The 17,490-nt window shown below is 43.7% G+C and overlaps 3 long non-coding RNA genes across 3 annotated transcripts; all 3 read right to left on the bottom strand.

Annotated features, from left to right (window-relative positions):
- Positions 1-10,085: 10,085 nt before the first annotated feature.
- Positions 10,086-11,160, bottom strand: LOC131703276 (uncharacterized). Its single transcript, XR_009309752.1, has 5 exons — positions 11,018-11,160; positions 10,790-10,929; positions 10,452-10,545; positions 10,260-10,364; positions 10,086-10,173 (listed from the first exon to the last, which is right to left on the bottom strand). It is a non-coding gene; the product is annotated as an uncharacterized LOC131703276 (long non-coding RNA).
- A 1,069-nt stretch (positions 11,161-12,229) lies between these two features.
- Positions 12,230-12,905, bottom strand: LOC131703275 (uncharacterized). Its single transcript, XR_009309751.1, has 3 exons — positions 12,714-12,905; positions 12,522-12,636; positions 12,230-12,396 (listed from the first exon to the last, which is right to left on the bottom strand). It is a non-coding gene; the product is annotated as an uncharacterized LOC131703275 (long non-coding RNA).
- A 636-nt stretch (positions 12,906-13,541) lies between these two features.
- LOC131703274 (uncharacterized) lies at positions 13,542-16,517 on the bottom strand. Its single transcript, XR_009309750.1, has 10 exons — positions 16,400-16,517; positions 16,258-16,316; positions 16,083-16,169; positions 15,530-15,657; positions 15,322-15,452; positions 15,126-15,206; positions 14,277-14,447; positions 14,076-14,172; positions 13,762-13,982; positions 13,542-13,686 (listed from the first exon to the last, which is right to left on the bottom strand). It is a non-coding gene; the product is annotated as an uncharacterized LOC131703274 (long non-coding RNA).
- Positions 16,518-17,490: the final 973 nt, after the last annotated feature.

Genomic DNA, 17,490 nt, shown 5'->3' with positions numbered 1-17,490 from the left:
GAACGTGAAAGTACGCATCTGTCAGATCTATGGTGGTAAACCAGTCGCCCTGCCGGACAGACTGGACAATGTGCCTGTGCGTGAGCATCTTGAACGACAACACCCGTAGGTATTTGTTCAGTACCCGCAGGTCTAGAATAGGGCGGAGCCCGCCGTCCTTCTTTGGCACAAGGAAGTACTTGGAGTAGAACCCCTGGTCGGTCAGAGCAGGGTCTACTAGTTGAATGGCAAGCTTCCTGAGCAATGCCTGTATTTCCACATTCAGAGCTGAGGACTGAACCACGTCCTTCACCACAGTTACCACCACCCCCCTGAAGGGGGGGGGGGGGTTTAACCGGAACTGAAGGGTGTACCCAGTGAGTATAGTTTTGCGCACCCAGATATCACTGGTGCATTGTTGCCAAAACAGAAGCTGTGGAACAGTATAGGGTTGGGTTAATGGCTGCCTGGTTTTCTCAGGGCTGCTTAGGCTTCGCTCGCTCATGAGGGGCCTGGCCAGAGCCACGAGGGCGTGGTCTGCCGCCTCCTCTAGGTCGCCACCCTGTGCGCTGCGGTCGTCCCCTTGGGATTTGGCCACGCGCTGCTGTATCCGCCGGGGAGGTCTTAGTACCCCCTGGACGGGGCTGGTGTTGCGGTGGTGTTCTACGCCACTGATGTTCTTGTGGGCGTTTGACCTGGAAAGGCCTACGTGGCCATATCGTAGCCAACTGCTGTGATGCCTCTCTAGCCTTAGCTGAGCTTTGCAGAATCTCTTCCACCGCTGGGCCAAATGTGTGCCCCGGTGTAATTGGGGCATCCAACAATGGAGCTTTGTCATGCTCCTGGACTCTCGCCTGCGAGAGCCAGAGCTGTCGTCTGGCCACCACCAGAGACGCGATGCTCCTGCCCTGGGCCCGCACGTTAAGCTGGGCTAGCTTGACCAGCAGCTGGGCAACTAGCCCCAACTCCGCTCTCAGAGACACTGAAGGGTAGTCTGGGAGATCCTTTATTAGCGCAGCCTGATAAACTGAGAGGAGGCTGGCCAGATTGGACAGCCTAACTGCCTCTGTAGCCGCCGAATAGCCCCTCTTGAGGTGCACCTCAGTGATCCCGCACTGCTTGTTAGGGCAGGTGGGGTCTTTCACCAACCCAGAGAGTGTTGGTGACTTCACCAACGCTGCGAACGCAGCGCCAACTGGCGGAAATGACGCCAGACCCGCTTCACTCACACCTTGCATGGTAAAGGCAGCCGCCTTACGCGAGGTTGCCGGGGCGGAGGCTGGAGTCCCCCAAGTGGACTGCACCTCCTTAACAAAGTCTGGGAAGGCCGGAAGCATCCTAGACTGCTGGCCCTGTGCCAAAGGCGACTCAAAAAGAGAGCGCCTAGGTTCTTCAGTGGCAGGCCATTCTAAGCCCAGGTGGCGAGTCGCCCGCTCTACTAAGGACCATAAAGAGTCATCTACGCCTACCTCCATCTCAGACTCTGAGTGGTGGGACGTGAGCTCTGCCTCCACACTATCCTCTCCGTGGAGAGGCTCACCCTCTGATGCATCTCGAGAGATAGCATCCACGTCCCATGCGTCCTGTTGCGCAACTGGAACGGACAGGGGTTGTGGTAGGATGATCGGCTGGTTGACAGCCGGTCTGACTGGCTCCTCTGCGGCCCGAGCTGTGGCCAGGGACATGAGCAGCGATTGCTGCCCCATCATAAGGTCCATAAACTGAGACATCTTAATAGTAAGCTCAGTTACACCACCACGCCTGTCGCGACGAGGAGAACGGGAACATCCTCTCCTTCGGGGCGATCTAGAGCGGGATCTCGAGATCTGACGGGGGCGTTCGCCGCGAGGAGAAGGGCCTCGCCTTACAGAAAGGCTGTGGGAGCGGTCTCTCTTGCGCCTAACGTCAGGAGATCGTTGACCAGGGGTAACCTGGGAAGGCGAACTCCTGGAAAAAGGCAGCTTCGCTGGCGGGGAAGCCAAAGAAGGCTGCGGGGTGGAAAGGGTGTGTGACGACCCAGATGAAGGGGAGCGATCCCCGACTGCTCTCCTCGCCCTACGACGCAGAGTGCGCGTCTGAAAGCTTGCACATAACGTGCAAAAAGCTTTGTCTGCCAAAGCAGATGCCGCAAGCTCCGGCCCCAGACAGGACACACAGTCCTCATGCAGGTCATTAGCCGGTAACTTCGTCTGACAGGTGACACAGCGGTGAAATTACATGGTGCAGCACGTTGTATGCCGAAGCGTACCGTGCCAGTAATAGGAGCGCCGAGCGTTAAGCACTGAGCACCAAGAGAACAGCTTTAAGGTGCGTTGAGGCGCGTGCACCAAGCACTGAAAAGACAAACGTCAAGTGCGTGCACTGAGGCACCGAGCGTCGAGGTGCGTGCACCGAGGCACCGAGCACCGAGCGTCAAGGTGCGTGCACCGAGGCACCGAGCACCGAGCGTCGAGGTGCGTGCACCGAGGCACCGAGCACCGAGCGTCGAGGTGCGTTCACCGAGCACCGAGCGTCGAGGTGCGTGCACCGAGCACCGAGCGTCGAGGTGCGTGCACCGAGGCACCGAGCGTCGAGGTGCGTGCACCGAGCACCGAGCGTCGAGGTGCGTGCACCGAGGCACCGAGCACCGAGCGTCGAGGTGCGTGCACCGAGGCACCGAGCACCGAGCGTCGAGGTGCGTGCACCGAGGCACCGAGCACCGAGCGTCGAGGTGCGTGCACCGAGGCACCGAGCACCGAGCGTCGAGGTGCGTTCACCGAGCACCGAGCGTCGAGGTGCGTGCACCGAGCACCGAGCGTCGAGGTGCGTGCACCGAGCACCGAGCGTCGAGGTGCGTGCACCGAGCACCGAGCGTCGAGGTGCGTGCACCGAGGCACCGAGCACCGAGCATCGAGGTGCGTGCACTGAGGCACCGAGCGTCGAGGTGCGTGCACCGAGGCACCGAGCACCGAGCATCGAGGTGCGTGCACAGGTGCGTTGCGTGCACTGAGCCCAAGCACTAGGCGCCGAAGCGCTACACCAGGCGCCTAAGCGCTGACACCGAAAGCGCCGGAGCGCGTGTACTGCACCAGACGATCCACGTCAGCTGACCCGCAAAGCGGAGACGCTATGTGCTCTAGTACTGTGTCTGAGTCTCGAAAGACAAGGTGTTGTGCTGCTTATAAGGGCAACAGTTAATGCACTTGGTGGTCGTCTTCCTTATACTGTATGGGAAAAAAACTTTTTTTTTTTTTTTTTGTTTGTTTGGACGCTGCAGCAGACACTACGTATGGTGTAAAACAGTGGGGCTATACTCAATAGCAGCCACGTGGCGGTAGAACGCGCCGCGGTGGGGGGGGGAGACTGCAATGCAGGCTGCACGCACACACACACACACACACGGTCTAGCCTAAGCAAGACCGAGGCTGCAATAATGCGCGTGGCCTAAGGCCAACGCACACGCGTCCCAAACAATATACAATAAAAAATATATATAACAATATATATATATATATATACACAAAAACCCAAATAATAAATATAATATAATTATATATTATAATAATAACAATAAGAAAAGGAAGACGGGAGACCACGAAGACGCGATGCCGAAGCAAAGCGAAAGGAAAAATATATTAAAGAAATATATATAATCCTAAATAACACAATAACTGAAAAAAACTCAGAGAAGGGGTAATTAAACAGCTTCTCAAGCGTAAAGCTTATCGAGTACAATCAGTTAACAAGCTCTATTATCTATTACCTACCGTACCAAGGCTGAAGACAAAAGAGGAAGTGCATCCCCGCGCGCACAGTTAAGTAAGCTCCCAGGGGGGCGGGCTTACACTGCAGCTGGCGTGGGGGCCTATCGGCAGCTTTGCTATAAAAGCTCAGCCTACCGGTGCTGCCTGACGGCAATATCTCATGTTGATGGTTATTTTCGACTTGAAAGGGAACCATATTTTAAATATTCAACCAGCACTGTATTAAAAAAATCCTTTACTTCAGTTCCAGACCGTTTTCCAACAAATAAAAGGAGGTACATATTTATAATAAGTATATTTGTTATGATATTAAGACTAAAGAAATGTGCTACAGTTTGGTGTATAATTTATTTATTTATTAAATGTTGCAGTATTTCTTTTTTTAATACTGTATTGTTTTCACAAAATAACATCCATACATTATCAGTTCATCTGCTAGAGTAATCGAATCACAAATATTACTCGTCAGTAATTCATACATAGAAGTTCAAATGTAAGGCTGGATTAAAGTTTAACCAAATAAATAAGTAAATACATTAATAACGACATGAAGCAAAAATACGTTTTGGTAGCTCATAAGTAGTCCTATTTAAATTACAAAATGCGACCTGTTTTAGAAATTGATTTATATACTACCTGCCATTTAAATCTAAATTATATTTAAAATTGTTTGAGGGGCAGACTAGCATAGATGATTTCTAAAAGCCATTAATATGTTAAATTATAACACCATATTAGCACTCTGGGAAATATAGAAATTGATCATTTGTAAAGAATTAGCTGTAAGATTATTTAGATAAATAATCAGAATTATGGACACATGGATTTTTGATTAAAATATACCCACATGTATTTTTGTTTCATGTCGTAATTTATTTATTAATTTCATTGTAACCCCTTGCTGGTGCCATGGCTTGTCTCTGTATCAATTCAGTGATATTTGAGGTTTTGTTTAGTACACACTAGCAGGTGATTTGATAATCTTATTGATGTTATTTTGTGAAAACAATAACACGTTAATACTGTGCTACAAAAAATGACTCGAGGTGTTGTAACTTCTGCGGGTGATGTCATGGGTTGTCATGGCAGCGCCGATCATCACGGGAGAGGTTATCCGGGACAAACACTTCCTTCGCTGGGTCGGAGAAACGCTGTTCCGCTGGCTTCTGAGGTATCCAACCAGAATATCTAAATCAATACAGTGACAACAAAGTAATGTGACATATAAACCTAATGACTACATTAATGAAGCAGTAATACACGACAGTGTGTGTGTGTGTTATCACACACACAGCAGTGTGGAGTAGTGGTTAGGGCTCTGAACTCTTGATCGGAGGGTTGTGGGTTCAATCCCCAGTGGGGGACACTGCTGTTGTACCCTTGAGCAAGGTACTTTACCTAGATTGCTCCAGTAAAAACCCAACTGTATAAATGGGTAATTGTATGTAAAAATAATGTAACAATTGTAAGTCGCCCTGGATAAGGGCGTCTGCTAAGAAATAAATAATAATAATAATAATTATCAAGAGGTAATATCACCACGCCTTGGGTGCGTTGGGAGGCACTAGACGAAGTTGAGTTCTTCAACCGCCCAGGAAGTGGTGATATATCTCATGATAACACACAGACCCTGGAGTGTATTATTGCTCTTATTAAATGGGGCTATGAGTGTGGTGTTGTTGGTAAATAAAGAAGACTTTAAACCTTATTTTAATAATTTTTATTTGTGTTACCTTCCACTGAGAGAAGTAGTTCCACAGTATCTAAAAATGGTTTTATTAACAATTAAACATTTGATTTTAAACCGTTTTGTATAATATTTACTTTTTCAGGGCTTCGCTAATAGTTTCTTGTTTAGTCTTTGTAGATATTGAACTGGATAATTGTTTTAACGTGCATGTCTGGGTTTTGTCCAGTAGATGGCACTGCTGCTGCTGTTGTGATGTTTTGTTTAGCAGAATGCAGTTCACGTACCGTGTTACAAACGGGACGGCGCTGCACAGAGCGGTACAAACTGTGCAATTAAAATCTCCGGTAGTACCACAGACGGGCCGCCGATAGTCATCTCTGATTAACCCAACATGAATATAAATACGAACTCAGTCTGTTTCAAAGAGCACTCAGAGTGACGGCGCCGGAGAGTCTGATAGCAGGTTTAATAACACTATGTAACACAATTTTTGTTCCTGGGTAGTAAGTGTTATTTCCTAATTGCTTATGCCTCAAAAGTATAGAAAATGGCTATTATTCCCCACAAACTTTGCTTTTGTGACCAGGACAGTGATATTTTGAAATTTACCTATTTCCAATGAGAAAACGGGCGAATTTGTTTCTTTTCGTTCACATAAAGTCAGAAAAAAACAACATATGAATCCAAATTAACATGTATTTATACTAAAGTAATACAAAGATGACTACAAAAGATTTAGAAGTGAGTAGTTTCTCGAGATTTACGATTATACTGTAAATCACTTTCACGAATCAGCCCCCAAATGTAGTCTCCCATCAGGTTCTCGTTATACTGTCCTTCATCGACAGCTCATCCAGGAGCCTCAAAGCCGTGCTGCTCCATAATGGTAACAAGTACCCGTCTCTTCCCCTGGCTCACTCGGTGCACCTCAAAGAGGATTACAACAGCATCAAGACCTTGCTCGACGCCTTGAAGTATGATGAGTACGGCTTGGACCCCCGGAAGGTGCTGATGCCACCACTGCACATCAAATTAGGCCTTATGAAACAATTTGTCAGAGCTCTAGATAAGGAGTCGGCAGCCTTCAAGTACCTTCAAGACTTCTTCCCTAAGCTGTCTGAGGCAAAGGTCAAAGCCGGTGTCTTCGTCGGACCACAGATAAAGAAGATCCTGGAGTGCAATGAATTCCCCAAGAAGCTCACTAGTAAGGAGAAAGCGGCTTGGAACAGCTTTGTCACAGTGGTTTGGGGCTTCCTGGGCAATCACAAGGCCGAAAACTATGTGGAGCTGGTTGAGACTCTGGTGAAGAACTACGGCACAATGGGCTGTAGGATGTCCCTCAAAGTCCATATCCTTGATGCTCATCTTGATAAATTCAAGGAGAACATGGGAGCGTACTCGGAGGAGCAAGGCGAGCGCTTCCACCAGGATATACTGGACTTTGAATGCCGCTACCAAGGACAGTATAACGAGAACATGATGGGAGACTACATTTGGGGGCTGATTCGTGAAAGTGATTTACAGTATAATCGTAAATCTCGAAAAACTACTCACTTCTAAATCTTTTGTAGTCATTTTTGTATTACTTTAGTATAAATACATGTTAATTTGGATTCATATGTTGTTTTTTTCTGACTTTATGTGAACCAAAAGACACAAATTCACCCGTTTTCTCACTGGAAATAGGTACATTTCAAAATATCACTGTCCTGGTCACAAAAGCAAAGTTTGTGGGGAATAATAGCCATTTTCTATACTTTTGAGCCATAAGCAATTAGGAAATAACACTTACTACCCAGGAACCAAAAAATAAAAAAATAAAAATAAAAATAAAAAAAAATAATTGTTACACAGTGTAATATGAATGTGCCTGTGTCTGATCGAGTCTCGCATCAAACTCTCCGTCTTCTTTATAATATAAACACATTACACCCCCCGTACTACACACGGGGTTTCCAGTGTAGTGAATTCAGTTCCAATAACTCACACACTCAAACATGAAGAGAACAACATGTTGTTAAGAAGCACTTTTTTGTGATGCTAGAACAAGGTATATATAAGGAGTATTGATAATTTCACCCTAAACTTGCATATTGAAAGTAGCATGTCAAAGCAAGAAGGAATCTAATACGTAGATTATGCCTGTGTAATCACAACTCAGAGGCAGCCAGACCTATGGCATCACACATGGGACTACAGAAACTGGCAAGGGATTCTGGGAATTGTAGTTTGTTTGCAGTTTTACCGTTTTGTGGCTGAACGCTGGAGGCTGCATTAGCCACTGTATTCGATTTTTTTTTATCTAACGGGAGTAATACAAACTACACTAAGCAAAAATGTAAGAGATATATTAATGTTTTATATTTTGCATGTATATGTACAGAACTGTATAATAAAGTTTGTTTCTAGAATTCTGTTCTTTGCATGTGTGTGTTTTATAATATGCATACCTGTCAGCACTGAGCTTTCAAAGTAAGGGAGACTGCATGGGGCAGAACTCTGAAACAGGCCTTCACGGGCAGGGTTACCATATGACTTCATGCACACTAGAACACACTGGGATAGTTTAGGCTCTTCAACTCACACCCCAATACATTATGGGAAGTGTAGTCCTGCTGTGAACAGTGCCCAAGAGGTGTAGAATGTACCACAATGCATTGCAATTGGAAAAGCCTGAATTGTCCCAATAAACAAGGAGTCACATGGTAACCAGAATGCATGCCTGCCACAGGCTTCCCATGGGCCCTAAAGTATGACCAATACAGACAGGAAGGAACTGCACTGCTGGAAATAGTGATTTTAGAACCTGAAATGTTAGCAAAAATAATTGCTTTTGCAAAAACTTATGTAGGAGCTGAACTGGAATTTTGATTATTAAAAAAAGGAATTGTCACGGACAGCTGAGTTGGGTGGAGGTGTAAAAATAATCAAGTCCAGACAATGGTATGATATGACACAAGTTGTTTTCTTTTCCTTTATTAGTGTCTGCAAACAGTGGTAATCAGGACAACAAACAAAAGAAAATGTCCAAACAAAAGAGAAACGCTAACTGAAATGTGGAGAGACAAAACAAACAACAAAGTAAAATTATCCAGACTCTGGGTGGCTGTCCTTGCCTTTCTGGCCATTCTGGTGTCCAACCTCCTGGTTGGTTGTCTCTCTTTTGAATTAGTTTGTTTATGTCTGTCAAAAAAGTCACAGTGAGCATTTGTTTGGTTTTATCCCTCAGTACCTCTCCCACACTCCTTTGTGCTTTCAGATACCACCCTCGACTGCTACAACACAGCCCCATTTTATGTGCTGCGGAACGCCCCCTGATCAGTGGAACACCAATCAGCAATTTTAATCTCCTCCCAATTCTGGGACTTTGCAGGACATTCCGTGTTGTTGCCCTCAACAAAGATGGTGACCGTCCTTTTGGGACTTCCGCCCCAAAGGTAGAACTGCCATGTCACACCATCTCTGTTGGGGCCTTCTAGGCTGGCTCACAGCCCGCTGGCGGCTGGGAGGAAGGCTTACAGCACGGGATCGCTTTATCTCGTCACAGGAATGTATTCTTATTTTAGTTTATTTAGGCGTGTATAATTATTATGATTTATGGATTGGTATGTGCTCCTTTTCTATGCACTGCACCCTCAAGTGGTAGTTTTCTTTATAGCTAATGAATTACAGAATTCAGTGTGGAAAGTAAACAATAAAGAACACAGATGACACAGTGAGGAGGAGCAGCAGCAAATACAGTTCAACTGAAGACAATTAGTTTCTACTTTTGAAAGGAGTTCCTGGTATGGAACATATTGCTGTATTGGAAGGATTTTCCACTAGTTTTATTATTGGATGTAAGTTAATACAAGCTTACTGTATTCTGAAGATTGGGAAGTTTACACACCTGGAATTATTCTAGAAGTTAAGAGCTGGAAGTGATGTGAAGCACAGTGACTGTATGATGAGTCGTAATGTAGAGGATACCTAGCCTACAAAAACTAACAAGTGGGAAAATTATTTATGAAGCCACCACAATGTAAATTTAAAAGAGACAAGAGAATCTGTCAGGGAGAAGGGCCCAACATAAGGGAAAGTGGACAAGCCTGGCTTTGGTGGACAGCTTTTAACTTTACACCAGCTTTTGTTTTCAAATGAACCCCCCCTCCATTACTATTTCTACACACGAGGCTTCAAAATAATTAACAGTTAAACATATATTCTTAAATCAGTGATGCAGGGCTCTAGTTTGTTTCTTGTTGAAGCCTGGTTCATGACAATATATAAATTGTATACTGAAATAGAATTTCTATATGAAAATTGTTACCTAATACATATTTAATAAAAGGGACAAATGAGGGGGCAGGGGTTCTTCCTTAAATTTTATCATACTAAATAACTGAAAGTATAGTAATTGCCCTGTTACTGTTCAATATAAAAATAGTGTTACAGCTCAATGGAGGAGGAAAGTCTTTGCCCCCGGGTTCACACAGTGAATTAGTGAAGGGTCCTTGAGTAACACACCATATTGAGAATGGCCTGATCAGGGAAAATCAAAGCATTTGCTACAGCAAAGAGGAGGAAATCCCATTGACATGACCATTCTGACATATCAATGGTAGAATTAGTCAAGCACAAAAAAGAAGCTTTTACAAGTAAGATTTTTATTTATCAATACACTTTTTGGCAGTTTCCAGAAAGATACAACTCCAGCTACGAAGATAACCACTGAACACACACCCATTGCAGCTCCCAGAAGGGACCACACATTGAATTGGCCTGCAAGAGAACAAAGAAATAGTTAGAGGAATAAAAAGTGTTATATTTTACTTGAACTGCAATTGTGTTCACATCATGCATATTACCACTTCTAGGCATAAAGTGAAGGGACCCATCTCTCTTCAGCTCAATTGGGCCAGAAGACACAAACACCTTTAATGCACCACCATCCATCCCTTCAGCACTGCGACCTACAGGAGGAATTAGGAGGAGTCCATCAAATCAAACGGACAAAAAAGCATGCAAAATGTACCCCCCTTCTTAGGCAGAGCTCTTACCAAGCCTCTGTTTCCCTGGAATGCACCGTCTGCTACAGAGGCTGTCTGATGGCCGGTTTGAATCACATATCACAACACTGCAGTGGAAGTAAATCTGAAAGACAGCACACCTTGTCAAGCAAAACAAGCATCAATAGATCAGGCAGTACCATCATCCAATGAGGATTACTGAATTGAAAAACAAATATATTGCATCATAAGTGTTTCTTGCAAAAGTGTAGTTACATGTTTTCATTCCAACTCACTAAAGATTTGAGAACAGCAACTATTTGCTGCTTGCAAAGCAATCCAAACCATGCATTGTGGTACAAGATCCCCATCCTAACACTCCACTTTACCTGTCCTTTCAGTGCATCCCGACCGCTTGAAGGAAAACATTTTCACTTCAAACCTCTTCAGATGGGAAGGGAACAGCACTCTTGCATTGCTGGAGACTGGGTGAAAGATGGTCAAGTACTCATCTGCAGAGTTCTCACAACTAGAAAGAGAAAGTAGGTCAGGAGCACATCAGCCACAACTCCAATCCCTAGGTTTTGTAGCAGAAATATCATATTCCAGCATCTTACCTGTCCACAACAACATCCCACTTTGGAGAGCTATTCCGGTCAGCAGAATAGGTTGCCCAGCAGTTCTCCAAAAACAATTCAGCCTGTGGATCCCTGCTGTACAGGATCTCTACCTCAAAATACAAGGGTCTTCGCAAGTACTTCACAACAGGGTAATCCTGAGCGCCATAGAAGTCATTGTAGGTTGAATCTGCAGAGATGCAAGGGAGAATTTTATAGGTGGAAACACACTACTAGAGCATCTATATTATTTAAATTGCCAAGTCATACCCAATGCAAGCCGCATGATGACTGCAAGGTCCCCCAAGCCAGGCTGGACTACAGGTGCAGGATTATTCTGGTACAAGAACTGCACTACCTTGGTGTCATTGACCAGGTAGTGACAGGCAACTCTCAACCTGGAAAGAGAAGATGAGGTTAGGAGAGTTTCAGGCTCAACCACAAGGATACTCAATTTGATTGCAATCCTTACCGGTAAGATGTGAACAGCACTTCATTCTCATAAGTCAGGAGGTTGTTGTCAAACTGGAAGAGAAATCACAAAAGGCTCAGGTTGCAATGAACTTGTAGATTTAGTATGGAGCTGCATACCAAGTTGCAGACTAGCTAATATGGTACTCAGGATCATCCCCAGCTGTGTACTAACTTTGTACCAATTTCACAATTTAAAAATAAAAAGCAGTGATTATGAATATTACAGTTAGATTATGTTTGTTACAGTTAGTATGATACCACAAGTCTGTCTACAGAAACTGCTAGACTAATTTGGTATTGTTTTAGTAACCGCTAAGAGGGCAACAGCAGTTATTTTGGATTTGTTGCAAATACACATTTGAATACACAGCTGGCAACTCTTGAGCTGCAATTGGTATTAACTCGTGTACTAGTTTAGTCCCATCCTACATACTAACCACAGGATCTTCCCGAGTTAGTACGCTCCTTCCAGTTCACTGCCATTGACCCAAAAAGGTCTATAGGCAGCACATGCAATGCCATAACCAAGAGTCATGTGTCGCAGCACCTTTGTCAACTGGACAAGCAGTTCAATACAAAGGTGGCATCCTTCAGATGTCCACAATTCATGCAAGTGATTCAGCTGATGGAAACACCAGTCACCATGGCTCCCCAGATTGATCCATGGGTGTTGTGGCCAACTTGTCAATATGTTGAACCTCCTCAAAATATGGTTTTAAATGTGTCAATACTAACCCTTCTAGTTGTGCCACAGGAGTTGACATTGAAGTAGAAAACCGCATTGATAGCATCAGACTGAAGAGGCCGGCAACTCGGATCCCTTAGAGTTAGTTGACTTGGAGACAAGCTGGGGACAGATTCCACTTTCACAGCAAGAGCTGCCATAGTTCCATTGGTGAAGCAATCTGAAACACAGCATTTGGATCCAGGCTAAGGAAACAGATTATAGCTTCAATACCACTCCATGCAACCTTTGGCCAATCTCAAAAACAGCTAATTCTAAAGAATGCTTGGTCTGCAGGAGAGTTACCAATCATCTTTGTAGGGAAACTGCAGGACAGAGAAAAGTCAGCCACCACAACCATGGTCTCAATATCCTTCAAGGTCAAGTCAAGCCTGCTTCTGATGCCTGAAGAACTGATCACCTACAGAGACAATACATCAGGTCAGTAATGTGTTGAACCCAAGACAACTAAAAACACATTAAAGTTTCATCACTTACTTCATATGTGGCATCAACTGAATTGTATGGCAGTCATCCAGAAATTGGTAGCGTTGGCATTATACTTGTACAGGGCAAGCAGACTTCCACCAAGTTCTCTTGAGCCCACAAAAGGAACCCAGTTGCGACCCATGTTGCCATATGTTACCATGGTATAGAATGCAGCACCATCACAGTAGCCAGTTACTGTAGGTAGAACTGCAAGAGGAAGAGCAGTTGTCAGGGCAATGGACTGGATTGGTCAGAAAAGGGTAATTGTAGACCACAAACAGTCAGGCACTTACCAATGTCTTTGAGAATGGCTTCAACTACAGCAGGATGAGTAAAGGGTGTATTCTCTGGCACTATATTCAGCAAGTAGGTCAGGGGCAGAATGTAGGTTCTGGTGTCTGGAGGAGTTACCTGAAAGAAAAGCAATGGTTTGTAGGATTAAACCCAAAGTCAGACAGCAAGCAACACATCCACAAGAAGCAAGTGTTTTCAAAGGGCAATTGGATGGTTGAACAGGTGGGATGTTACCTTTTGCTTCACATTGGGGTCCTCAAATGGCACCTGGAGAGTGTAGGTCTTGGATCCATTGGGAAAGACATGCTCCTGGACATTATAACCTTTTAGGTTGGCTTCTGGCACAGTTAACGTCTCTGATCCAACTATAATTTTGACCAGCTCCACATCAGGCAGGAATGTCCCCAGGGTCACATTGAACACTCTGGCTTTAGGAACAGTGTCTGAAATTAAAGCATGCAATTAAAATGAAGGCTATGAAGTGGAGCATTGCAACAAATCCCTTTGATTTACTGCATGTGGACAAGTTCTACATACTGTTTGTGACAACTGGTGGCCGAGGCATGAAAGGAGTGGTTATTGGATGAAGTACTGTGTACTTGGTCTTCTCAGGCCCATCTTGCCAGGTATGCTCCAGCATTGGTTCAATAGAGTAAGAGATCACATAGGTGTTGTCCAATACATGGCTCTGAAAGCACAGAAGCATCTTAGGAGGAAAGCTTTAAAATGAGAAGGATTTAGAAGATGTTGAACTTCTACATACCTTGTAATATCCACCATCAGCTCCCACAGGAATTTTTACAGTGATTAGCTGGGGACCGACATCCAGTTTATAATCTCCATTATGAATCGTTGCAGGGTCAAGCTTGCGGCCATCAACTCCCATTTGAACATCAAGGGTAGTAATTTGTTGTGTCGGAACAAGAGGAGGTAGAACACGGGGAACATTCCATGTAATCATCTGTTCTGTGAAGGCTGTTCCATCTGACAGAAAGGAACACCATAGACTTGGTATAGAAAATTCACTTAAACGTAGAACAGTTCTTGAGCACCATTACCCTCCATAAGCTTACTCACCAGTAGGACATGTAACTGCAGTGTCCACCATCATGACCATCCATCTTTGCTTATAAAAGGTGGTTGACCTTAGCACAGCCATTGGTACAGTTTGGATCTGTTAGAGGGGAGGGGGAATTTTACCAAAACAAAAGCAAGACTTGTCTACCTTCGTAGTCTGGATATACTGTACTGGAGAACAATGAAGCCTAGACTACTTACCACCTGAGGCTGGCTTTCTGTGGAGTTGTATGCAGCTCTAACCAGAATTCAAGTTGGTGTAGTGTTTATGCCATAGCCATTTGTCATGGCCTGAGCAACAGTCATAGTTGTCTTTCTATTTGCTGGGAGATGGAACACAATTTTCCAGATGCTGTTGTCAGCAGCAGTTGCCTAGCAAAGAGAAAACCTCATTAGAATAGGGAGTTTGAACACAAAGCATCCCCAGTCTAAAGGATTGGTCACAGCAGATGGCTTGTTTAATAAAACATGAACTAAAACTGAAGGGTGAAATTAACAATGTATCACTGAAACCGTTATATGATCACCAAACATCTCTAATGGAACAGAGAACCCTCAAATACAACTGCGTACGAAAGAGCCTACGTGAAAGCATGTGGTCTGGATCGGATACAGGCAGAGTTTGTAGCCACTCATTTGTACTGGACCTTAATATATCAGTGTAACAAACTTTAGGACAATACTTGAAATTGCTCCTATACAGCAGACTTCAAAAAAGGTATATCAGGACACATTTATCATGAAGGGTTTATAACCCTGCACATATGAAGCCACTACCTCAGTGGTTGAAATACAAGGCTTGCACACAGACAAGAAAGTGTTAACTTCACCACAATCATGGTTTTACCAAAACAAATAACAGAATATATGTATACAAAGCCAATGCCTTAAATGTTACACAATTCCAATATGACCACCCTCTTGGGAGACAGGTTAAAGTTAATGGGGCCGTTAGATTTTGCTTCAACTAGATGAGACAGTAGAGTAGACCTCAATTAGGCAAGACCAAGGGGATGTGAATGAAGCAAATGCAAAGTCACATGATTCTACCTCAGGGTATGCAAGGGACCAATCAGGATCATCTTGAACAAAGTTTGGCTCAATAAGTGGCACACCTCTTCTCACAGAAACCTAAAGAATATTGAAATTAGTCATGAGTGAAGCACTTCTGTAATGACAATTAACATACCCACACAACCCAACAAGTTATACTGAAACAGCATTATCACATCCTGACAGCCCTTACCTCCATGTAGTTTCTTTCACACAGAATCTCCCTCTCCACCCATGGAGAATAGCGGCATGTCATGCTCTGAACATAGGAGGAAGCTGAAGTCATAGCACTGTTTGAGAAGACACTGATTTGTACGTCTCATTCTGGAAACAAAGGCTAAAGTTAGTCCCAGCATGTCACCATTAGAAACAGGTTTACAAGAAATAAAATGATGACTCACTGTGTTCTGAGCAAAGCAACTCAGCACAGAAGCAAGGACCTTGGCATTTCCCAAGAAGTCAACAGTTAAGCTATATCCACACTGAGCAGCCAGTCTTGGAGAGAGGGACACAAGCGCCCCCTTATTGTCTATAGAAAGAAATTCAGTTGGCCTTTTAAGAAACTGTACACATGATCAAACAATGTAGAGATATAACAAAGTGAACACCCCCACCACCCCGTCCCATCTACTTTTCGCAATTTTTTAAAAAACTATTTATATTTCTAGAATTATACACCCATTCGGAACAATAGGTTTAGAGTAAATAATTTCTAATTCTGCGCACTTGCAGTCAACAAATCTGACCAAGGTTGTAGCAGCACAGGTCTATTATTTAGTGTGATCAGCAACGCAAGAGTTTCATACCCTGTATTTGAAAAAAAAAAAAAAAAAACGAAGCCTGGTTGATGCCATACAGCGCGGGAGTGCTCTGTACTTAATTCAGGTTATTACATTACGAGTCAACAGGCTTTATACATCAAAAGCTTTCTATTCAAGAAAAATGATCACTCACCAATCACATTGATACGAAAATACTTTCCAACAAAAGACTTATCCAACATCATCATAACGATCCCTTGACATTCTGTCCTCACCGACCCTGCAGAAGACAACGATACGTAAACACACAACCGGCAAATAAACAGGAAGATAAAAGAACAGGTCTGCTGAAGTGACCGTTATCGTACCTAGAGGCGGGTTCTGCGTCCAAACTTCAGTGACTAACACTGCTAACAGCAATGTTATTCTGCATTGAAAAAAAAAAACACGCAAGTGAGAAACACACAATAAAATGAACGTTTCTAAAGTAGAGAAAAGATCAACAATTACCCAAATCTAAGACAACACGGCATCATTAAATCCAAGGCAGCCCCGACCGTGAACTTCTTTCACCGTTATAAAGAAACAATAATAAAAACACAACCGTCAGTAGCTGAGTTTGGTGTTCCTTAGAGCGCAATGTGTTTATAAAGAGGTTCAGGTGCTAATGGGAGCTGATTAGCTGCAATTGATGAGCGCACCTCTTTTATATTAGTCCTCTAATTTTCAATCAGTACGTTAATTAAAATAAATAATAATAATAATAATAATAATAATAATAATAATAATAATAATAATAATAATAATAATAACCCATTTAGAAGATTGTACTTTGAATTTAAGTTTGTAAGAAGTACGTGCGGAACAAACTGGACTGTCACCGACAAGGACTGTCTGATTAAAGGCTCAGCTATGGAGGCATGTAGTAAACAAACCCCAATGAATAATAAAAAGCAGGCCGCGCAAATGAAGAAACACATTTATATCATGCAGGAATCCAGGCAGGTGTGTTGCCTGCGCCAGTTTGAGGGGAGGAGAATGACAGCTCGAGTTCTGATGTTAACATCCACAAGTCAATTACCCATTTTTACAATTTCCCCAGACTGATAGGTAGGCTAAGCAGATATTAAAGTAGACAATTTATTTGAGGCCACTTGATTTAAGAAACAGTGCAAAGCATCTCTTTAGCATGTCAGATTTGCCATGACAGGGGCAGTCCCGGGGAAGAGAATGACCAAGTGGCAAATGGAAAGCACAGCGCTTAACCTGAAATACAACGCGCAGTATTGATTTAGAACAGACTAAACACAAATCGGAGGGCGTGCTGGAAATTTGAATTGTAATCAATTTATTTAAGATTTGAAGTTCCCATTTCAATTATTGAGCTTAATTACATTCATTCTTTTATGTATAATTAATTCAATTAGTGTGTTGAGCATATTCAATTTGGCATATTATCTTCGAATGTTGAGTTTTGTCTATTTGACAGCTGTTACTTCAATTCAAATGTTGAACTTTGTCGTTGATGTTTGACGCTCCGGCTTTTGCAGTTCACATTTTTGTTACATTCCACCTCTCATAGGTTTGAACACAAACGGGTT

The sequence above is a fragment of the Acipenser ruthenus genome, chromosome 32 (genome assembly GCF_902713425.1).
Source record: "Acipenser ruthenus chromosome 32, fAciRut3.2 maternal haplotype, whole genome shotgun sequence".
Taxonomy (NCBI): domain Eukaryota; kingdom Metazoa; phylum Chordata; class Actinopteri; order Acipenseriformes; family Acipenseridae; genus Acipenser; species Acipenser ruthenus.
Note: the sequence above shows the minus strand (reverse complement) of the source record. Positions and strands in the feature narration are given on the sequence as shown.